This window comes from Poecilia formosa, unplaced genomic scaffold (genome assembly GCF_000485575.1).
Source record: "Poecilia formosa unplaced genomic scaffold, Poecilia_formosa-5.1.2 Scaffold281, whole genome shotgun sequence".
NCBI classification, from domain to species: domain Eukaryota; kingdom Metazoa; phylum Chordata; class Actinopteri; order Cyprinodontiformes; family Poeciliidae; genus Poecilia; species Poecilia formosa.
The window spans coordinates 152,282-177,361 of record NW_006800220.1 but is presented as its reverse complement, the minus strand read 5'-3'; the positions used below and the strand labels follow the sequence as shown (position 1 = coordinate 177,361).

Here is a 25,080-nt window from a genome sequence, read left to right as displayed (position 1 = left end):
CAATAATTCCTTGATATTCATATAAAAGTGCTACTTCAGTGGCAGATTATTACATGGGGAAAATGTGAAGTTTACTGGTGAGTTAGTTTTGCATTACTTAAAGTGCACTACAAACTAGAACAAAAATACTTGCCAAGATTTTGTGGTTTTGCAGTGCATGGTTACACTTGTTAATAAAACAAAAACATGCAAAAAAATCCCATTAATGATTTTTTAAGAGCCTAAACATGTTCCCCTCACTTCACATGGTTGGATTTAGTGCATTAGCATCACTGTATACAATATTTATAATAAGCGCTGCTTTCATTTTTGGTTTGCAGTTCCCACCACCGAAGAAAGGCTTTATCGCCCCCATGAGGCTGTAATAGAAACTGGAATTGCTCTAAACGTGTGCCCAGTCGTCAACGAGATCCAGTCAGTTGGTGTTTGTAGATACAGAATGGTTTGGTAATCTACAACAAGAAACGTAAAGTTTGATTTGAAATGATGCCAAATCTACACATTTTCACACATTTTACAAAAGAATATTCACAGTTATGCTAATAACTGAATATTCCAGAGCTTTAAGTGTACAATTAAATATTCGTCAGCAAAGAAATACTGAGGAACTCCTGCTTCTAAAGATAAAAACTCCTCCGTTTGTATGTCCTGCAAGTCAGCAAGCAGCAGAACGCCTATTTTTACTTTTGCATTAATACATTTTTATGTTGCACGCTCCTGTTTATGCGCTGCGTGTTTATATGTTTAGTTGACTCATGATCCTGGGGTTGAATTCTGGCTCGCCAGCTTGCTTTCAGCAGGCTCATATCACAGTGCTCCCTTGCTAGCCCCATGTGTTTTTTCAGCCCTTGAGCAAATAAAATGCTGCATGCTTCCCTGTCAACAGATCCTACAAACATTAATGTGAAGAAGGACGCACAAACACACGCACTGGCACACAGCGGCCACTCAAGAATCTTGATATATGGATGTGTAAATGCACATGTGTACCATTTGGAAGATTTACACTTTTAAGCTATATCAGGACAAATCCACACACGTTTCTCAAGCATCTTATCACACACAAGCCAGGCAGCAACGCTTGCCAAGTCACTACACCTTTAAGAGCAGCCCTTTAGCATTTATTGACAGTAACTTAAGAATTGTACTGGAATTCTGACACCTCCTAATTTTAAACCTTCTGACTCCAGGAGGACCCGATCTAAATATAACCTCTGGCACATATCTGAATACGCATAAAGAAAACATTCCAAAAACGCCTTGAATAGCAGCTATTCATGCTCAGAAACAGAGATTCAATGTGGAATGCGCCTCGCAGCGGCACGCAGCGCGTCCCGTGACTCGACAAATCCCCGTGTCCAACAACAGGCGCAGGTTAAGGTCCAGTACCAGTCGGATCCATCCGATACCAGCCTTTATGAGCACTTCCACTGGCATGGACGTCAGATTCGGAGGTTGTTAAGATTCCTTGCAGAAACTGGATGAGTGCAAACAGCTTGTAGCATACAACCTGCAGTCCATCTGAAAATCACTTCACTGCCACAGTGGACAGATTTTTGGGTGCTTGTCTACTTCCTCTCCTTGTGCTACGTTTGATCCCTGCAGAAGTTAACGGCAGTTAATATGCAAAAAAAAAATATATATCACATTTTGGACATTTATTAATTTCATTTGGGTCTAAAACTACTTAAAAAAAAAAACAACCAGCACTCCAAAATTCAACAGGCACTACCCCGTTACCTAGCAACCATAGCCCAGCCCCGTTACCTAGCAACCATAGCCCAGCCCCGTTACCTAGCAACACAAGCAGAGCTCCAACACAACACTCAAGAGCAGCACTACTTCAACATATTTTTACTGAAGTAAAATGTTTCCATCCAAAAAATTACTCAAGTAAGAATAAAATAGTATTTGGTAAAACGTCGACTCAAGTACTGAATAAGTGAACAAATTATCAATCATTTAATATTTAGAAATTACATCATCAGATGGACCAAAATTTAAAGTGGAAATTTTGGTATTTTAAGGACTAAAATGACAATAATTCATATAAGTAGCAAAAAAATAACAAAATCAGGCAAAAGAACATTTTTCCTAATCAGTTTTTTCAATAAAAAAAAACTTATGAAACTGCAGGTGTGTGTCTGGTGAGTTTTTGGTTTGTTTTTCATTCAGTGGGTAGAAAGTCCAGAAATGTTACTCAAGTGAGAGTTGAGATACTTCAAAATAAAATTTTCAAGTAAAAACTGCAGTGTAGTAAAAATGCTCCTAAAAGTTTTGTTGTTGTTGTTGTTGTTGTTGTTGTTTTAAGTTACTCAAGTAAATGTGTTGAATAAAAGTAACTCACTACTAATTAACTCTGGTTTTACTGCTGCATGTGCTGTACAATGGCTACTGGAAAAGACAAATGTCTTGTTGACTTACAATCAGGAAACCACTTGCTGCGCTCTTGTTGGTTATGCAGGAGGCTCCACTCCTGCTTTTCAAAGATGTATGTCTCAGTCTCATGACCACAGTTGGAACATATCAGTGTCATCGCTTTACTGACAGAGAAACAATTGCGACTCCAATGCTTGAAACATTTAAAGATCAAAGCGACCGTTTGAAAGTTTTCTGTTCAACATTGGATTTATGATGGAGGATGACACAGGAGTGGATATTTCACTCCATCCCACTGCTGCAGAAAACAATCCTGTCCAAATCCCAGGCCAGAGTAAAAAAAAATAAAAAAAAAGATTTCTATCCCGTCCCACTTCCCGTAAAATGACTCCCTCTCCTGTACCGCTCCCATTTTTCTTCTTCATTTAGCCTTTACACTAACTTTTATTTGATCTCCTCCCCATTCTGTTTTAGGCTACTTTGCCTTCTGCAGTTTTATTTGAAAAGATGTGGTAACAGGAATAGTTCATCTGTGGTAATACATGGAGGCATTTACTGCTTTAATCAAAACAACAAACACAGGAAACATTGTGTGCTTCTGGGCCTTGTAGTTCTTTTGACTTCCATTAAAGTCTGAGTTTTTAAAAGAAAACTACAAAATGGCAGCGCCTGTCCTATTTCATCTGTCATCATAACGCTTTTGTTCTCGCTCCCGTTTTGGTTCCGTTAACTTTTTATCCTTTACCATCCCAGTCATGTGATTAACAGTAAAGTTTACTCCCATCTTCTGGTAATCTCTAAAAAATATCAGCCTCTGGTTTATAGAGAGGATCAGATTAGCGACAGACATGATGGGATGGGTATAAATTTGGTTGTGTGCTGCAGACAGTGACAGGAAATCCAAGCTAAGATGTGGTAGGTAAACATTACTGTCAGCTTCTCCTGTTGGACTGATGCATGTGAGGGAATTTGGTATTTATTCCAGATAAGTAGTCTTAATCTCCCTCATAAAGGGCAGTAATCCAGATTAGAACAATGGCTTGAAGGAAATTACCAAAGACAAACTGGAAAGTCCATCAACATCAAGGAATTACATGATTACTGACTCGCAACGGACAGTCGGGCAACTGGTGGAGAACCTAAAACATGTAGTGACAGTGAGTCAGGATTGTCCCAGGAAGATGGCTTGAGAAGAGAGAACATATAAGAACAACCTCTAAAAGATGGCGACACCACAACAGATCCCCAACTCCATCCTACCAATCCTCACGAACAAGACGCCAAGATACATCATACATGAGGCAGCCATATTGCATTCAGAGAAATATCCGACTTTCCATGTAGGTGTTCCAACTTCGAAAGGTGGTGCCCTGGTTTTCTCCATCTGGGAAACTAGAACACGCTGAAATTCAACGGAACGCAACATTATTTACCAATCACTACCATCCAAACGCACTTGGACGGTTCACTGATTGGTCGGCGCCCTCATGTCTGAGCATGGATTCCTTTCATTTTGTTGAAAGAAAACACCATCTGGAATACTCTGTCACAAAACATTTTTTGCATATGGAGATGGAAAATCTAACTAAGTTATTTTCAATAGCAACATGATGTTCAGTTATTTCACTTCTTTGATCCACGGATGTCAAAATGAAAAACGTTCTCATGCCTCACACAATAGTTTGGTCCATTGCTGTGAACAACTCGGTAAGAAATGTCGCGCTGCAAAAAACACAAATCCTACCGAGTCGTTTTTTAGTTTCTGGTGGAAATATCTTAGTTTACATGAAATAAGCCAAAACTAACAATCAATGAAAACATGGGGAAAAATGACATTGTAAGTGAAATAATCTGCCAGAGGAACTAAAACTTTTTTCATCAATATTAAGGAATTACTGACTTAAAAGAAGCCTCTATTTCTTACTGTAAAGTTACTTCTATGTTAGTTTTGTCTTATAAGCTATTTGCGCTAGAAACTAGACATTAATACTTGTTAAGGTTTGTGGGGTTGTTTTTGCAGTGTAAGCATTCTGCACTCGTGTCTTGAAGCATTAAAGGGGCAGGATGATGCATTTTACAGGCACAGGGTGAAGTGTTATAGCACAGTAAGTAACTATAGTTTAAAAAGATACTATATGTATCAAGAAATTTGACTTCCTGATTTGGCACCTTAAAATTGGACCTTTGTCTCTTTAAAAACTCCTGCTCTTTCTGAAACTCTGCCTTCTGGAAGTCATCGCAACATGGCTCCTCTATTAACCCTTTAACAATGTTTGTCCTCGCATTTCACTCAGACATAGCTTGTATAATTATGCACAGGTCCACCAGGTGTTTGCTAATTGCTGCTGGCTAGTCTGAAGGAGCTGACTAAAGCGCAAAAAAAAAATTATTTTACATGAAACAGCAGCTTTAACTTGTTTTCAAATAATAGGGATACGCTATCATAATGAAACCTAAATGAAAAATGAACGTAATTTGGACTTTATGCAATGAGGGCATCACCTGTCATTTCAACACCAGCCGATTCCAGCTTCCCAGCTAGCGGTGGATTATCAGCAGCGTACATGTGTGCTTACGTGCCAGCTCCAGTGCGTGTGTGAGGGGTTTTGTAAATGCGTGTACAGTGGGTGGGAGAAAATAAAGCCTACCACTACGGCATCACTCATTTCTGTCTCTCATTCTCCTTCCCCGGGGCCCATAAACCTTTAAAGCACCTATAAAACACTTGGCAAGGCCTTTTTGAAGTTTTTATGAAGATCAGGCTTTATTGTTCCCTAGAGATGAGCCCCACTCCGCTGGCGCCTCGGAGCTTTCTGGAAGTGCCAGTGAATTCGGAGCGGGAGGTGTGGGTTTGGGGCTGGGTGGTAGCGGAGGAGGTAGTCCCATGGAGGAGAGAAGGTTTAGGAACGGGAAGGGCGCTGCGTTCGGATTCCCTGGCGTATGCATGTCAGCTTGGCAGATTACCGTATTTTCCGCACTATAAGGCGCACCACATTATAAGGCGCACCTTCAATGAATGGCCTATTTTAAAACTTTTTTCATATATAAGGCGCACTGCATTATAAGGCGCATAGAATAGATGCTGCAGTAGAGGCTGGAGTTACGTTATGCATCCACTAGATGGAGCTCCACTAAACGGGATATCAACAAAACAGTCCGACTCCGGTCGGCGAGGAGAACCTTCCTCGACTGGGCCGGACGATGGTCACCCTTCTCCGTTCGAGCACAGCATGTTGGTGGAGAAGGTGGTGCTAAATGACCTGCAGACGACCTGATTCTAGACGGTCGGTAGGTAGATAGGTCAGTCAAACTTCATTAACAAACCAGCGTTCTGACAACTATCCCAGCATGCGCCGCGCGCTTCTTCTTCTTCTACGGGCGAAAATGAAGTCGGCAGCTGCTTACCGTAGTTGCTAGACCTGTTGTGGCTCAATGTTGGTCCATATACAAGGCTCATCGGATTATAAGGTGCACTGTCGGATTTTGAGGAAATTGAAGGGTTTTAGGTGTGCCTTATAGTGCGGAAAATACGGTATATCTTTGTCTTCGGGTGCTAACTTTATGTTATTTGTACACCTTTTAGGTTAAAGTTGTCAAAATCAAAGCGATGTTCACACTGCAGCCTGAAGTGACCAATTTTTGGTGAAATCTGATTTTTTTTCGCGTCGTCATTCCCACTTCCAAATACATGCGACTTGTATGTGATTTCCTGCAAACGACTTGACAGTGTCCCACAGGCGCAGTAGAGGGCGCAAAACTTCACACATAGAGAGCAAGCTCAGTGTTTTACCAACCAACACAAAAAAGTAGTAGAAGAAGAAGTGCTCAGAGTTTGAGGAAGTAAACGTGGAAGCTAATGGAGGAGCATATCTTACGATTTTGAAGTTGTTGTCCGACCAGAGCCAGAACATTAACAACTGAATCCCCATTATGGACCCCATGCATGTTATTGTTTACAACTGGAAGTCTAGTGCATGTCCATAACGCTGGAGGGTGGAAAAGACGATTCTTTTACCTGCCATCCGTAGCCGCGCTGCAGCAGTAGAGTGATCCTGTTAACTAAATGAAACCTGGAGATGTAGCTATTATTAATTTAGTGCCATGCATGACAGCAAAGGGAAAAATAACACAGAAAAACGACTTAAAACCACATACTTCTCGCTCCCTGTGTCAGCGACACTACATGCAGACTCGTTGCCATAGCAACTGACAACAACGCCACTTTAGGTTTCAGGATTCAACACCAAAAACACTCAAACATTTCCCACACAAAGAACAGAACATTCAGCTCATTACAGTTTTTTGTTTTTAGGCTTGATGTTTATTATTAATAAGTGGTAGATTAGCTACGGCTGTTAGCTAAGCTAACACAGCCGTGGTTGATTAGCTAATTTAAACACCTGCTCTACTGATACTGATGATCTGTCAGAGTTGGTGTATAGGTCGCCTTTCTTTTTATTTTGTAACCGAACCAAAACACACAGAATTATGCAGCACATCTTCATGTTACGGTTGTCATAGTCAAGCTAGCATAACTGTACTACTTCCCTCTCCACAATTTTTTTTAATTAAAACTTTTCCTGTCCTTGTGGTGCTGACAATTAGTAGCAAAGTACAGCGTTGCATTTTCTTTTATATATAATGAATACATTTAAGATTTAGTGCATTATATTGATAACTTGACAGCTAAAACCAATGCTAGTTATTGTTAGTGAGCAACTTTTTGCCCTCCAGCAGGGAGATGGGATCTTGTGTGCGTTACATCATGTTGTAATGGGTTCGTAGTCTTTTCCTGGTGGTGCATATCAGGAAGCAGAATAGTGATATTTGTCAAGTATCGATGACGTTCCGGTCGGATGAATGCAACCTGGCCGTTCAGATTCAGGTCACATTTTAAAAGATTGGGTATGTATCGTATATCCAAATGCCCTGGGTCAGATTTTAAAAAAAACTCCGATCTGTGTTGTTCAGACCGTCATGAAAGGATCAGACTGAACGCATTTGGGAATTGGGTCACTTCAGGCTGCAGAGTGAACGTAGCCCAAATGAGAACATTCTAATAAAAGCACATGTGCGTGCCTGCATGTTTGTTCGCAGACGTCGGGGCCAGCAGGTTGCGTTCTTGTTGTTTGAAGTGGAGCTCTGTTGTTCTCATGGAGCTAAATGAATGGAGCCGGACCCCCCTCCATCTGTCTGATCCAGCGGCACCGGCCCTCCCTCCCAAATCCCAGCCCTGACGCCCGACGCGCTGGCCCCCTCAAAAGAACAGTTGGCAAACGGACAGCCCGTTACACAGCGGAGGGCGACGGTGCTCACCTCTGCGGACGCAGAATGTGAAGGCTACACCAGAGATTAGTTTACGTTTGTGGATACTGGTGTATCTTAACCTAAGTGGTTGTTAACGCGGGAGTGCGTGTGTGGGAGTGTGTGTCTGTGTGTTGGGAGTGGCAGTTACGAGTCAGTGGCCGTGACATCAGCCCCTCTAGTGCCTTTGATTGTCTCTTTGCCCTCTGCAGGGCTCATTGTCATCTAAAAGCGAATTTAACCGAGGCGCTGACAGGATCATATCTCTGTTTGGATCTCCACAACTTACCTAGAAACAGTAGTTAGTTACTACAGTTGGGTAGTAACTACTACTCACATTTACCTGAGTAACCTTTTTGAAAATTTACTTTTAGGAGTATTTATATTATGCTGTAGTTTCTCTACTCCTACTTGAGTAAAATTTCTGGACTTTCTACCCACTGAATGAAAAACAAGTTTTAACCAAAAATTCAGCAGACACAGACCTGCAGTATTTCATTGAAAGAAACTGATTTAGAAAAATGTTCTTTTGATAGATTTTGTTATTTTTATTAATTATTGTCACTTTGATCTTTAAAATGCCAAATTTTCCACTTAGCTTCATATTTTGGTCCATCTGATGATGTAGTTTTAAAATATTAAATAATTGATAGTTTGATCGGGTATTCAGTAGGTGAGTAGACTTTATACCAAATACGTTTTTACTCTTATTTGAGTTGATTTTTGTAAAGCTACCAGTAACTGGATTACTTTCTTGGTTATTTGCACAAGAAAGTAATCAAGTTACAAAACAGATAAATTATATTCAGAGGTGGCAGAGCAGGCAATAATTGTAATCAAGTAAGAGTAGCAATACTTCAACATATTCTTACTCAAGTAAAAGTAAAAAGTAGCCATATAAGAAATTACTTTAGAGTATTTGGTAAAATGTCTATTCAATCACAGAGTAACTGATCAAATTATCAATTGTTTAATATTTAAAAATTACATCATCGGATGGACCAAAATATAAAGTTAAGTGGAAATTTTGGTATTTTAAAAACCAAAATGACAATAATTCATATAAGTAACAAAAAATAAAATCAGGCAAGTAAGGAGTACTGCCACCTACAGGTGGGAATTAGAATCACCTAAAGCCAATGTGTTAGATTATTTTTTTGTGGGAAATTTGCGATAAACTCACAATTATTCATTAGTACCAAAAAGTTGCAAGGCCTTTTTGTTTTTGCTTGATTTTCCCCAACGGCGGATTTGCAAAAAACTTGTTTTTTTGATTTTTTTTTTTTTTTTTTTGGGGTGCCCCAAAAAACGCTGTGTCAGACCGGATCTGGCCCCTGGGTCTTGAGTTTGACACATGTGCCTTACATGTATCCAATTGAAAACAATTGTCACCAACAATTTAAAATCGTCTCCAAATGTTCACCTTGCGAAGAACTAAAGCCAGAGTCTTCATTAGCATTCAGCACTAAGATCAGCATCCTGGAGGCTGGAAGTAATTTGTTCGCTACAGACATTTAGGGCCCAATCCACATTAGTCATTAGCATAACTAGCATCCTAAAACAAAAACGCAACATCACACTGGTGTTTGTCAGAGTCAGATACTTCAGAACCACAGACAGGACCGTTTGGTGCCAAGGAGGCTTCCAAAAAACACAAGGAAACAGGAGTTTCTATTCAGCAGAGCGGTGGAACTGATGGACGTGTATCCTAAACACACACACACACACACACACATACTAACCTCAGCTCCAACTCCCTTTGTGCAAAGGATGATGTCATGCTTTCTGAAAACATAGGGGTGCTGGGGGCTTCATGGGGTGGTGGTGTGGGATTCCTTTGGTCCTTTCAAGTTTGCAGGGGGAGTCTTGGGCCAGGCAGGGTAGCCGGTACGAGGGCAGGAGGCTCAGCTCTGCCACCCCCCCCAATTCCTCCGCCACCCCAGCAAGCAGCCACATTAGGCACGCTCCGGCCGCGCCATCAAAGGCCCGGCTCGCTGCACACTCACACACACTTTCAGAAGCTCCCAGTCGCTTCCAAAGTGCACGTATGGATCCGCGGGCACAAGTCAAGCGAGCCGCTTCTCACTTGGCTGAAACAAACGCGTGCCTAAAAATAATGACGTACAAGCGTACACCCACACAATAAGTGCACACACTCCCATACCAGCAGATCAAACGCGCACACACTTCAATCACGCCCGCCCCCCGCGGCTGTGTTATTGTTTTGAAAATATGATTGCGGTGACGGATGGGACGGGGTAAGCGGAGGGCTCTGGCAGGGGCGAGTGGCAGGGCCTCTCCATTGTGTCCGACCAGTGTGAGTCTGTGTCCATAGCTATAGAAACTGGGGCCACACTGGGAAGGCATGCTTTCATCTCCACCACAGGCCCACCGATGGCAATAAGGGGTCAAATAAATCCTCCTGGATGCAGGGTGAACGTGTGTGTGTGTGTGTGTGTGTGTGTGTGTGTGTGTGTGTGTGTGTGTGTGTGTGCGTGTGTGTGTGTGTGTAGGGTGAGTTGACCAAGCTGAAGACATTTAAAAACAAAAAAAATGTAAATTATAAAACACAAAATACTTTAAAAGCAATTTGAGAAGAAAAAACCACAACAGCTATGCTTTTCTTACAAACCGGAAGTGAGTGCCATTTATTGACCCTTTGCAGCTACGTCACTAAATCATTTGAGGCGCCATGATGGAGGTCGGAAGTGAGGGACGGGAGTATTGAACAGAGCGACTGAAATTGTTTTTCCAAGTTGTTTTTGCCAGTTTATTCATGGCTTCCTCTTGTTCTAGTCGAGCTAATTTGTCTGTAAACATAACAGAGACGGCGGGATTTACAAAAGTTGGAAACCGCTAGCTTAGAAACTGAGTGACAAACCAGAACAAAACAGAAAATGAAAAGTAATGAAATATGTTTTTATAGAGCGTCTAAGAGAATAAATTGATTTTTACTTTAAAGGTCACACCGTTACCAACAGCCTGATTCTTGTTTTGCTAACCGACTTGCAATAGCGTTCTGAAGCACAATGTTCATCTTCAGGGTTTGCATTGCCTTGACAAATCCCAGAGTCACTGATTTCAGCCCGTTAAGCTCATACACTGTGTACACAAGCAATGACAAGCAAAACTGTGCAGATTCACTTCTGGCACACAGTTCAAGAGCTGCTAGCAAAATATGTACAAGTGTGCAGAGCTATGATGTGTACACATGCAAAGGTGGGAAGAGATCCCAAAAACTTTACTCAGTACTTAATAAAATTACTCAAGTGAATGTAACAGAGTAAATGTAACTAGTTACTACCCAACTCTGGATATGGGTAGCTACCAAGCTCCTGGCATCTGGTCAGGTGGATCAAAATGTCAGAAACACATCAGTTCTAACATGTTTTTACCACTTATACATAGTTCCTATGTGACGTCACACGTCCGTGAACTTTGCAACTGACAGCCATCTTAGCAGGCAGTTACTATGACAACAATATACAAGCCACAAAGTTAAAACTAGCTCTAGCTTGGTTCCTATCTAACTTATAAACAATTAAAATACATGACAGCTACTTAAGTACTCTACCCACCTACTAAGATAAATACCACTGATATTTACTGTAGTACTTACTCCCGAGCTAGCTAAATTAGCTAAGCTATTCTAGTATTTATCTACTAGCAAAGACGGACATGTAGCCAACGTGTATGTTACTTCGTACTTACTCTGCCAGTCACCGGAACCTTGTTATTCACACCAAGTGTACGTATGTCCTTTACAAAACCGTTGAAATGTTGATTGTATGGATTTCAGGCCGCGAAGCTCCTCCGTGGTGTTCATGGTGTCCTACAAGCCTTTAGTCCGCTATGCATTGCGCATGCGCTTGTGTGAGCGGTGGACTTCCGCGTTATGTGCTGTTTTGTAAACAAGTCTGGATCCGGAGGCGGTTTCCGTTTAGCACGTAGCATGTGGTACAGACCTCCAGCCCGATCTATAATGATAACACTAAAAGTAACAGGGTTAGCATGCATTGCACATCGTGGTCACAACAAAACCAATGTTATAATGGTGTAATAGCGACTTAAGTGAAACTATTCAAACACTTATTAATATAGAAAGAAAAAAACACACATTTGAACAATATACATTTAGAAGGAGTTACCATGTAGAAGAAAGTGAGGCAGAGCTGGAGGACCAAACCCGCAATGATAGACACAGAAACAGTCGGGTATGAACAAACAAATGCATTTAAAAAATACATTAAAATTCAAATGCACTTTATTGATTTCAAGGGGAAATTAAATATTTCACATTTTGGGTAATTACACAAATAGAAATATAAACCAAGTTACGTTTGCCTAGTAATGTGCGGCTGGCTTCCAGTTCAGACTTGTGGGGACTTTGTATTGATAATAAAAACCCACCAGTTGAGATCAGTATTAATTCATTAGTAAGGAGTGAGTCAACATGAGAGTCACCAGACAGCAGAGGGGAAGAGAGGTTGCACAGCCACCACATGCCACAGACAAACTGACGATACTTCTCCTGGGCTCCATGCCGGAGACCTGGCTGTAATTACACCACTCACACAAACACACATTCATGCATGCACACACACTGTTACAGGACTGACAGTGAGCGATTCCTAATACCCTGAAATCTGGTTCACTCTCTTTCTACTGTTACGGGTTTATTTTCAACAAGCATTAGCTTTACTAGACATCCACAGCACTCTTAGAATAATATTTACAGGAAATGGTGTAGAAGAAAACTGGAATGTCCTTTCTCCAGAGAACAGTCTATCAGCAGTGTCAAACTCATTTTCATTTGGGGCCGAATCTAGATCATGAATGCTCTTAAAGGGCCGGTTGTGTTAGAATGTATTGATAAAACATTTTAAGATATTAATGAATTCTTAAAATTAAACAATATTGAACATCTTTTCAGTCCCTCCAGGATTTCGCAATTGTTACCTATTACCTACAAAAAACAACATTTTACATCAATAGTTGCATTTTCATTGACTATATATTTGCACAATTTGACGTTTCAATTGTAAATATGATTAATGGAAACACACCAATTTTGAAAAAACTTGATTTTTTAATAAAAAGTTTTGACTCTAGGATGAAGTGGGTTTTTTTGGCTGTATTGAAATCGGTTTATTTTGCAAAACTGCAATTGAAACATTTTTTTGCATCACAAGTCACATGATCGACAACAGGATGTTGTCACTGGTGCAAACCACGAAGAAGAACAACAGGAAGTAGTTAGAGATTGATGGCGTGGCAAGTTTTTTAATAACTTACAGCCTGAAAAAATGTATTTACATGTGATTTTTAATTCAGTTTCTTATTTTACAGTAACATCACAGTTTCAAATTTGTGTTTTCTCAACATTAGTGGAATATTGTCAAAGTTTTGCACACACTTGTTGTGGAAACACGGCTAGAAATCCCCAACAGACCTGAAAGCAATGATGCGGCTACAAATCATCCTGCAAAATAATGAACATAAGAGATTTTTTTTCTTTGGATTTATAATTTCAAAATACTGCAAATTAGTTAAAAATAAATCCTAAGTGAAAGATTTAATATTTTATGTAAGAAACTTTTTGTCTTCTTCTTTAAGCATCAATAATAATAACACAAAAAGTTATTCTTGGAGGTCTTGTGTGGAATGTTAAGGGGAAATAAATGAGGAAAACATTGAATCTGGAAAACTTTCCACAGGATCACGTATCAATAACAACATTCAGAGATGTCTTAGCGCAAACTTTTTGTGGGCAGAATGGACTCTTGTTGTCTGACCCCTGAAATAGCCAAAGCTAAAGGTTATGAGCACAAACAGTCATTGTTATCCAACATCAGCACATATCTCTGGTATCAATAGCTCCTTGTTGATCCACTTGGCCACGCAGTTTGCCGTCACTCTCGCTCTCTATCCATGGTCCCTGCAACTTGTGAAAGTTATTGGAGTGTAAATGCATTTAACAGCCCCAGCCTGCTGCTCCTCGTGTGGGTAGCGCTTAGTGCATGGAAGTCACCGTGCCTGGGCCAGCAGTTTTAGCTTTTGTCAGAAAACAGAGGCAAAGTGTGTCTTTTAAGGTCTAACAAAACAGCTTAACCCCTCTGGATGATAAATTACAAAATTTGACATTCTAAATTACCACTTGTCCACATCTCTGTTTGTCCTGAGTGTAACTTCGTTGCCCACTGATTGGGTTAGCAATGTGTCTAGGGTGTTCCCTTCCTTCACTAATTAACAGTGGTAGTTTGGTTAAAGCTTTGAAGGTTTAAGAAGATTCAAAATAAATCACTGGTGTCCACATTTGTTTTTCAACATGCAAAGAAAGACTAAGGGTCTTTTCACACCTGATAGTGCGGTAGACTTTGTTCATTTTGGGGGCCAAAACTGCAACATTTGTCACATTTTCAGTTGCTGTGGTTTGTGTTCACACTGCACTGAGTCAAATGACCCAAACATGTCCCTCCTCGCCTGTGGGGGTGCTACACCAAGGACCACTGAAGGAAATGACAAAAAAACTTTAGAAAAAGACAGGAGTGCAACTTCCTTCTTCAGGAAATGTAAACAAAAATGGAGTGGTGTCAGATTTTAGCAGTTGGAGGATTTCTCTTTTGCTCACGATAGACTCTTGGTTTTGGTTGCATTTACCCAGAATGCCCTGTGCTGTAGTCAACTTCCTGCTTTTTGGGGCAGTCGTCAGTTCACTTAGTGTTCACATACGCATTCAAACCGCACCAGAGTTCACTTCCACCGAACCGAGACCAAGATCTGTAGGCTCATGTTTGATCCGCATCAGAGTTCGATTACACATTCGCACCTCAACAAACAAATAAACAGAACTTTCTAGACAAACAGAGAAGAGGTCAATAAAAGTGGACTAACCACCTGAAGGATCAGACTCGGATTGCATGTCAAAGCCCAAACTCTTTGGGGTCACACAGAAAGGCAGACGCTCCCGTTTACACATGGCTCCAGGGGCTTGTGGCTCCCGATTAGCAAACCAGCGTGAGTCAACATCTGGAACATCCCTTGGACAAACTATCTCTCTAAACCCACACTCCGTCTGCTGTCAAACTGTGTCCCTCCGTCCAGTTCCCAAGAAGGTCGTCCACCCCCTCGCCGGCAGTGCGCGCTCACACAGGGGCGAGGCATTTCCCAAAGCCTCCCCAGTCCTTCTGGCATCTTGGCAGGTCGTCCCCTCTTACCCTTCTGCATGTTCCACAAACACGCCATGGGGCCTGAGGGCACCAGAGGACCAACCTGCCATTTGTCGACATGCTTGATTATTGGGAGGGTGGCTGGATCCATTCTGTCTTTGCTCATTCTGTACATGCAACTTGTGGAGGTTGTTGGACCAGACTCCGTTCGTAAACACTCAATTTTTTAAAACTCGGTTTAACAAGCAGTCAAGTGTAAGCAGCATTAGAAGCAGAAGCGGGAGCAAAACGCAGAAATCTCCATTTTTAGAACAAAGTAAGCCGCAGAAACTGAGGAAGAACCCAGAAAAAAGGAATCCACACTTTTTTCTCAGAAATCTGCGTTTAATCTTCTGAGATCAAAAGAAAGTCAGAATTCTGAGAAAAAAGTAATAATTTTAAGAGTAATGTCAGTATTTAAAATTCTGACAAGAAAGTCAGAATTCTGAAAAAAAATCTGAATTCTGAAAATAAAGCAAGAATTCTGTGATACAACTCAGAATTTTGAAAAAATAAATCTGAATTCTGACTATAATCTGAGAAGATTGTCACCATTTTTAAAATCTGTGTGGGGGAACAGACTTCTTCCATGCAGAAAGAACAGAATGAGTCTGAACAGCATCTCATTTAAAGCAGTTTGTGCACCATTTTGTTGTTGTTGTTTTAAGTAAATAAAGTAATTACTTTTGTAAAAAGGTAATGGGTAAGGTAATTGGAGTACTTTGCTGGGGAAGTAATCAGTAATTAGTAACTAATTACTGTTTCCAACTGAATTCTGTCGCAGACTGGAGAGAATGGCCGACGTTCCCTGGGTTTTTTGTTTTTCTTGCGCAGTGCCAGTCTGAGAGGATCTTGGCTATAGACTCAACAGAACACACATGCCGAGGAGAGCGTCTAGCAAGGGAACATCTGTTGTGGTCGGTGGCTGCGGGCAAACTGTTTCATTTCGACAAGATGGCCTGTGGCAACACAATGGCTTAGCGGTTGGGAGAATGAACATAATGCCAGTCACTTGTGGTTTGGGTTTACCTAAGTTGGACAAAGCATCTGAAAGACATGTGGTCACATTTTACATCAAATTACTTTTTAGTTAGCGATAAAAAAGAACGTCCTGACACAGTTGTGTTTTAAAATTGATTCTTTCAAGTGGAACCGAGGAGTTTGATGTAACCAAATTGTTTTCGTCTGAAGTCTTTATTCCATTTATGTTACTTTTCCATCCCAGTTTGGAGCGTAAAGCTGGGGGGGGGGGGGCAGCAATGCCTTCACTGATGAGGGAGCAGATTAGGATGACAGATTAGATCTTTAGGAGATGTGAGTAGTGAAAACACATGACTTAACTGTCCAAATAAACCGATATAATGTGTCTCGCTGTCACATCTTCAACTTGCCGCTCCTCCGTCTAAAGCAGAGGTGTCCAAAGTGCGGCACGGGGGCCGTTATGTGGCCCTCCGACCCCAATTCTGGAACTAGTCAAATATGGCTTATCAACACAGGTACACGTTAGGACAGATGTTTGGCACAAAATAAATCTTAATTTTTTATTTTATTTTACTCAGTTCAGCCTATTCTTAGCTCAGTTTCAGAATGAGCTGCTTTAGGCTTTAAATCCAAATAAGTTGCTGCTGGCCACGACCCCCAAACTCAACATTTAGACATGTCAAAATGGCTGCAAACACAATTATACAACTGTACACCTTTGAAAAGCAGAAGTAGAGCCTCCTGCACAACCAGCAAGAATGCAGAAAGTGGTTTCTGGATGGTAAGTTAACAACAAAACACTTGTCCTTTCCAGCAGCCATTGTACAGCGGGCTACATACAGATTACTAGGTAACGGGCAGTTCCTGCTTCCGACTTTATGGTCCAGAGGTTTTTGAAACACCTAATTTTCCAGACATCATAAAACATCAACTTACAGCCAAAAACCGGATGGATGTTTTTATTTTATTTTTTAAGTGTTTTGACTGTTTTTAGAAACAGTAGGAACTCAAATTGAAGCAAAAAGACATGAAAAAAATATGAAATTTGCATAAAATGTCCTCATTTTAACATTTCAAAGAGTTTTATCCAACAAAAGTTTTTTATTCATTGTCCAGGTTTTTTTTTACATTTGTGTTTTTCATTATTTTGCATATTATAGGACCACAAATATGATCTATAACTAGTACTTTTTAAAAGTAATATTAAGGAATTATTGACTTAAGACAAACAAGCTCCTACGTCTTGCTGAAAATCTTGTAATTAGTTTTGTCTTATTTTAAGTGGACTAAGATATTTCCACAAGAAATTAGATAAAAATACTTGGTAAGACTTTGTATTTTTGAAAAGTTTGCTTCAATAAAATCTAGCATGTTTTAGTTTATTATTTGAGCAGATAATAAATGTCGTATTGATTTTTGCATTTAGTAATAAAAATTAATAAAAAAAGAAAAAGGGACCACAACACGAGAAAAAAAAAACAGTTTGGACGCCACTGATCTAAAGATGTGAGTTTTGTTCTCAATGTTTTCCCGTATATTCCGCTCTCGGAGGATGTGCCACTAAGAAAGCAACAGTGACCTTATTGTGAGTGGTGGGAATTAGGCACCAGGCCAATGATGTCACACCAGCACAGGAATCACCCTCCTGGCACTTTTTTAAAATGTTTTTTATTTTCTGAGTCGTCTTCCGGAAAGCGGTGATCAATTTAATTCCACCCTCATTCCTCCCAGATCTGAGAAACGGGCAAAGAAGAAAGGAGGAGGAGGAGAAGAAGGAGGAAGAGGAGGAAGAGGAGGCAAAGAGAAAAGGCGCTGCTGGGGCACCGGCTTCCAGTCCGCTCTTCCAGGGGATTTGAAACAAATAAAAGAGGGAGGAGAGAAAAAAAGAAAAAAGAAAGAAAACCACGGGACGCTTTGAGCTGACAACATTCTTGTTTTTGTTTTAACTTTTTAAGATGCAAATGATTAAATCAGTCTGGAATGCTGTTAAGTTGCAGAAGTTTGCTAATTTGGAAGTTGGCAGGTTTGATTAAAAGGGAGTTTTTCTCTGAGAAAAGATGGGGAATGACTCTAAAACTAATTAAAGCAGGCTTTAAGTAACACCAGTTCATAAACAGAAGTAAAAGTACACGTTATGCTTCGCTAAACTAACTGCTGGGCTTTTGAAGTTTTTCTAGATTCTTCCATAATACTGTATTTCTGTCTTGTTTTCATGCTGCTTGCGAACAAAATGGTTTTTTTAAGTTTGTCATGAAGGTTTTCAGACTTTAAGCTGCTGCTTCCTTTAAATCAGGACTGAAAACATTTCATTTGACAAACATTTCTTTATTTTCTATAAATTATATTATTGAAAAGTCAATTTATTTCAGGAACTTTGTCAGTTATGCACAGATTGTTGTTTGAAAAGCTTTATTTCTGTTAATTATGATAATTTTCTGCTTTCAGTTAACAAAAACATGGCCTTTAAAATTACAATATTACATCAGACCAATAATTTTAAAACTTAAGCTCCACAACCCAGAAATGAGGGAAGATTTAAACTTTTTTCCCTAAATTCATCACTCCGCCTCTGATCAGTTAAACGTAAACATAATTGGTAACCATGGCAACGTCAGATTCTCGGCTAGAAGTTAATAAAAATCATTTGAGCATTTTGAATTGAGTAGGAAGCATTTGGACTGCAGGACAAACGTCACTTCATCTAAATGACATTGTACGGAGCTCTTGCAGTGCCAAAAAAAAGTGTTGATTTTGGTTTTAATTGTTTTTGTTTCCAGTAAATTTTCTTTTTCCACAGTGGATAAAAATTAAATGTTTGTATTAAAAAAAAACAAAAAACAATTTTATACATTCAAAAATAAATTTATTAAGGGGGACAAAACAGGAAATCTCCAGTTTTGTTGATGGCTCCAACTAAATGCAAAACACCTTAAAATTGTTTCATTATAATTTCTGTAAATCCGTTTTAGCTTACCTTAGAAGCATCAACGTTTATATTTTTAAAAGATTAATATTCTGTGCAGTACAAAAAATATGTTGAACAAAAAAAATCCAAATTATTTCATGTTTCATCCTCATTTTGTCTGAAACTGTAGCAGCTGCTGTGATACTTACAGTTCAAGCTTAATTCTGATACCAAGATTATTGAACTAGTTTGTAACTGCTGATAAAAACTCTGAGTTGAAAGGAAAAAATATAATTTGTAAACAATTCTACAGGTCCATTCAGAAGTTTACATTTCGTCATCTTGACCAAACTGAGCCATTAATTGTCAAACATGTCTGAACTTTAAAAGTGAAAACTGAAAACACCAACTAATAGATTCTGTAAATCACACAGAGCCAAACAAACAGGCGCAAGTTTCCATATACACAAATTCAATATTTGGTCTCTTAGCGAGTTTTGGCCCCATAATGCACTTCACCCCTCGTTTCATTTGATTTGGAAGAGTTAATTTAAATTGTCCGTTTCCTGCAGTTACACACATTTTAAGCATAGCCAATAAACTTTCAACAGAGCCGACCATGAGGCATTAGGACGGCCATTACGGAGGATTAATGGTAGCCCGATTTTCTTCCAGGTTTGATGTTTTTGGGATCGTTGGACTTTTGGAAACCCCAACTGTGTCCAAGTCTCCATCCAGCTGAAAAAATGGAGTCAGCTTTCTGTTTTCACTACTGGACCCGTTTTGAACAATCCATTTCTTCCTCTGGTGGTGAAACATTCCCACAGCATGATGCCGCCACCACCATACCGTAGAGCTGCTGCAGTGTTTTCCAAACATATATTTTAGTCCAAATTACTCAAATTTTGTTTTCTCTGACCATAAAACATTTGGTTTTAATAATTCAAGAGCATCATGGTGTAGACCAGGGGAGTCAAAAGTGTGGCTCAGGGGCCATTTGTGGCCCCTGGACTGATTTTATGCGGTTAATGAAGACATTTAATTTGTTTAACAAGAGATAAGTTTGTTCTGACAAATTGAAATCTTCCTCACATGGAAAATGTTAGAAATGATCTTTAGATAATTAAGCTTTTCTAATCTACAATTTAGATTGGATGGGTCAAACTAAAGGCCCGCGGGCCAAATCTGGTCCGCCATAAGCTTATTTGTGGTCCTTAGAACTTTTAACATAAAAGTTGTATTCCTAAATTACATCAAAAGTGAAAATAAATATTATTTAATTTTAAGAAGTACTTATTGACTGCAGAGGCAGCTACGTTTTAACAGTTTGTTATTGGGGATTTTTATTGACACTTTCTACTGCAACCGGCCCTTTAAGGATATTCATACAACTGCATGTTAGGGCAACGGTAGATAGTAAAAAAAAATCAGAATTTGAAAAGTCAAAGATTTGCTAGAAAAAACCCTCAACATTTTTTAAGATTAATCTCAAAACATTTCTAGAAAAAACTTGGAAATTTCTTAATTTAAATAGTCAAAACTTTTCTGCAAAAAAAAATTAGAAAATTTTTAGAATAATAAAAAAAATTCTAGAAAATTTTTTTGGAACTTTCTGAATTTCAAAAGTCAAATATTTCCTGGAAAAAAATAGAAATATTGGGATTCATCTAAAATGAAATTCTAGAAAAAAACGTGGAAATGTTCAGAGTTTGAAGAGTCGAAAATTCAAACAGTAAAAAAAACTTTATTATGTGTTTACTTTATTGTTCAGTAGAAAACATAAACAAAATAATTTTTTGTTGTCCAGATGACACCAGGCTCGCCTCAGTGTGAGCAGAAACTCTGGCGCTGCAGCTTTTGTTGCACCTACATCTAATCCAACACGACTGTTTTATTTATTGACTGTTTGTGCTGCAGTCAGGCTGTCTGGTTCTGTTTGAACGCCTCACGCTCCGAGTTCAAAGTGAGCCCGACTATCACATCACACATCCAAAATGCTGTCTGCAATATTATCACCATTAATCACAGCTTTTGATCATGCATCACGCAGTGTTTTTTTTTTTTCCATGATGGGAGGAATGTTGTGAGAGGAGCAGAGGATGTAGAGCCGTACTCTGACTTTCTACAGCAGACAACCTCCACACTCAGTCCTGTTTTCTTTTCTTCTCCAAGGGAAAAAATGCCGCTTTGATACCGTTTACTGGGCATATGCAAAAATAACTTTATGATGAATTTCAGAGAAGAGAAAAAAAAATGAAGGGGGGCTTCAAAAGTTGCGCTAACAGGAGACAGATTTTTGACATGTTTCCCAAACCATCTGCTTCGGGTTAAGCCTCAGAGACGGAGTCAACAATGCAGAAGAGAGGAAGACTGGAGACGATGGCAACGCAGCAGGGAATAAAATAAATGCAATATTGGTGGAAAACTGTTAATTTAAATTGTGAACTCTTCTGTTTTAAATTGTCATGGCATCTCATGTAAGGCAAGATGCAAATGTGCTAGGAAGCTGGATTTGTTTTTTTTTTTACGTGTCTGAACATTTGACCTGGTTTTCATGCTGCGTTTCACCAAAGTGATAAACCGGGTCTAATCTTAGAAATAGGAATTTGAAGCTTCTGCAGTTTTTACAGTTTAAGAAAAGGAAACTTTCTGTCTTGTCTCCAGAAAAAGGAAGATTCTTTCCAGACTCGTGCAGAAGCTCGCACATGCAGAGCAGAAGTGGGTGGACCGATCCAAAATATCGATAATCATGCCAAGTCGGTATCAGCTTCGGATTTATACTTTAGTTTAAAATTTATATTTTAAGTGTGAATCTTAAAATATTAACTGCACGTCAAAATGGCTGCAAACTGCTGTGCAATTATACAACTGTATGTCTTTGAAAAGCATAAGTGGAGTCTCCTGCACAATCAACTAGAAAGCCGCAAGTGGTTTAAGTCAATAACAAAACACTTGTCTTTTCCAGCAGCCGTTGTACAGCAAATACAGCGATAAAACCAGCTGACCAAACGTGCTGGAGCTCTGTTGGGGTTGCCAGGTAACGGCGCAGTACCCAACAAACAGGAGGTTTTTGAAACGGCTCATTTTCCAGACAACAAAAAACATCTGGGTGAGTTTTTAAGTACTTAGACTTAGACACAGTTGAGACCCAAATGGAAGTACAAAACCTACGAAATGTGAATTTTGCATAATAGATCCCCTTTAGTATGTATTGATATGCATAATGGATTAAAGATTAAAGATTAAAGGTCTTCCTTATCACTGCTTTTGGGGGTTGCGCCAATCAGCCAAAGAAATTAAATGGCGCTCCGTGAAGCATGTGGAGTAGTTTGTGCAAAGGTATCTCAGCTTCCCAAGATGCACTTTGAAGACATTTTCTGTGAATAATATGGGCTTACGCCTGCTTTATTTTGCAAAGACGAATGATAAAAAAATTCATGTAACAATTGCTGTTACAGTCCATCATCCTTCCAGCTAACTTTCCATGGTCTCTGCCCAAGCGAATGCGAGGCTTTGAACATAAAACTGTTGATGTGGTTGAAGCGGCTTTGATTGGGAAGGTGTTTTTCTTGTCTTTACTCCCAGCAGTGTTGTGTTTGCGTTCCTCTCTCGTCTCCAAGCGGTCTGGCTCCATCCACCCCTCTGTGCCATTCTCGCCGTCCCCAGTGGGCACAGCCAGCCAGTCTGGCCAGCGCTGCCCCTCGCTGTGCCCCTGTGCAGGATAAGCTCCCGTCTGGACCTTGGGCTGAGGCCTTTGTGTGCGGCTGTTCGCGCTCCTTCCGCGTTTATATGTGTGCACAGCTTTCAGGAACAAATGAGAAGAAGGGGGTCCAATCTGTGCCTGAGGGAAACCTGCTAGCACCCCCGGAGCCCCCCGACGCACCCTCACATGCGCCCTATTGAAGCCTAAGGGAGCGTGAACAATCACTGCAGAACCAAAGAGCTAAGTCCCCTTGTTATACAAGCCCAATTTTCAGCAGCAGCCCAACCTCTCGCCTCGGCCTTGGGTCCCACCCCCAGCCCAGCATTCCCCTCATCAGAGCTTTGTTAAAGCGAGCCAGGCCCCTTTAATGTCGTTATTTAATTAGCCATTCCACAGAGAAACTACCACCGCTACCTCTGTCTGCAGCCGGAGAAAAAAGGAGGATATGTCCACAAAAAAACTTAAGAAATTTTGAGATTTATCTCAGAAATTATTCAGAAAATACAAGGAAATTTTCAAGAAAAAACTCAGAAATTTTGAGATTGATCTAGAAAAGTTTCTAGAAAAGAAAAACAAAAATTTGAGATTTCAAGAATTTCTCAAACTCAGAAATTCCTTGTATTTTCTAGAAAAAACGAGGAATTATGAGCTCCAAATGTTGAAATCTACTATAAAAAAATCTGAATTATGAGATTAATCTAAGGTTTTTTTTTTTTTTTTTTTTTACAAAAAATAGGGAAATTTATGAGTTTAAAAGTCAAAAATGTTCAACTTTTGAAATTCGGAATTTTTCTTGTTTTTCCAAGAATTTTTTTAGATTAATCTCAGAACATTTCAGAAAAAAACATGGAAATTTCTGAGTTTGAAAAGTTCAAAATTTGCTAGAAAGAAATCTGAAATTTTAAGAAATATCTTAGACATTTTTTTAAAAAAAATGGACAGAAAATTAAATCCAAAAATCCAAAAGTAAAAAAAAACTCAGATATTTTGAGAGTAATCTCACATTGTTTTTAGAAAAAATAAGAACATTTCTGAGCTCCAAAAGTCAGAAATTTGCAACAAGAAAAATCAGACATTCTGAGATTAATCAGAAAAATTTTAGACTTTTCAAACCCAAAATTTTCCAATTTTTTTCTCAAAAATTTCACATTTTAATCTCAAACTTTCAGAGTTTTTTGGCAGAAAGTTTTTCTGTCTGTAGACGCCCTGTGACGCGCCATCGTTCCCTCCTCATCATCACGACCTTCGTCTCTGTACACATTTCCATCCTCCACTCCTCCTGACCGTCCCGTTTTGCTCCTCGTCTTTAATTAGCCGGGGATTGGGGGTCGACTTATGACGGGGCTGCTGCAGTATTTGCTCTGAAGACACAGAGAGGGGAAGTGTTTCTCCCTGCATGGGGTTTCTCTGTCAGGACGTCACCCTAAGACCTGCGGAGGAGACAAAGAGAAGAGTCGGGCCTACAGTAGCCAGCTCAGCCTTACTGTCCCCGCCGCCCGCTGGCTCCTGTCTCCATCACGACTCTAATTATTAACCAGATTATCAATGTGGGTCCTCTGGTGTTGTTGGGGTCACCACAGGGTTTCCAGAAGGGTTTAAATTAAGTTTTTTTCACCAATTACAAACTAATTTTGGTACCAAAATGAAGCTAACAGTTGGTAGACTTAATCAGAAAGACGAAGGAAGACAAAATTATTTGGATTTGATATGATTTTTGTTTTTGCATTATGCAGCATATAAAGTTTTTAGTAATATCATAAATAAGGTTACAAACGTTTGGAAACCACAGATTCATCTGTGGACATTACCTGTGCAAAGATTGTTACAGCTGAGGTAAATTAAAACAAATTTACAGACGTTTTAGTAAAAAACGAAAAAATACCTAGGTGTTTGGCTTTGGCACAGGTTGGCACCATAAACAGAACTGGAGGTTTTTATTTACTAAACTTAATTTTACATGTCTATTATTGCTTGTTTTCTTGGGGGGGGTTTTAAGAAAAAATATTCACTTTTATTTTTCTGTCCAATTATGGTAAAACAATAAGAAATTGTTATATATGACTCCTATTGAAGGAGTTTTTTTATTTTGTGTAAAAAAAAACCCCCAAAACATTACAATAAATTTAGCCACATTTCACAAAAGAAAAAAATATTAAAACCACCAAAATATGTACTTTTTTTGGCACTACCAGAGCTCCATACAACATCCTTTTGATGAAGATTTCTGGCCACTAAAGCCGTTTCCTGCTCAACTCAAAATGTTCAAATCCTTTTCATCAGCTTCTAGCTCAGAGTGAGCTAGAAGCTCACTCTGAGCTTCCATGGTTCCATGGTTACCATGGTTACCAAATATGTTTACATTTAACTGATGGGACATGCAGTTATGAATGTAGAGAAATATTTTTAAAAATGCCCCAACTACCAGAGGCACAGGGCTTAAAATTAATCAGATAATGAATGTGTGCGTCCTCTCGTGTTGTTGGGTCACCAGAAACTGACGGATAAAATGCAAAAAGATTCGAGGAAAGCTTTTTTTGGATTCATTTCACTAGTAATGCGTCTTAATTTACCCTTCAGCTACGATCAGACGATGCCCCTCG

At 39.6% G+C, this 25,080-nt stretch overlaps 1 long non-coding RNA gene across 3 annotated transcripts in view; it reads right to left on the bottom strand.

Moving 5' to 3' along the window:
* The window catches only part of LOC103151413 (uncharacterized), a 38,678-nt gene that overhangs the window by 3,779 nt on the left and 9,819 nt on the right, over positions 1 to 25,080 (bottom strand). The window contains exon 1 of one of the 3 annotated variants that reach the window (XR_477645.2): positions 11,395 to 11,648. The exons of 1 other annotated variant lie outside the window; for it this stretch is intronic. This is a non-coding gene — a long non-coding RNA (uncharacterized LOC103151413). Of the gene's footprint in view, positions 1 to 9,425; positions 9,880 to 11,394; positions 11,649 to 25,080 lie in introns of those variants that run through there. One more of the 3 variants, XR_001664676.1, reaches the window with a different exon arrangement.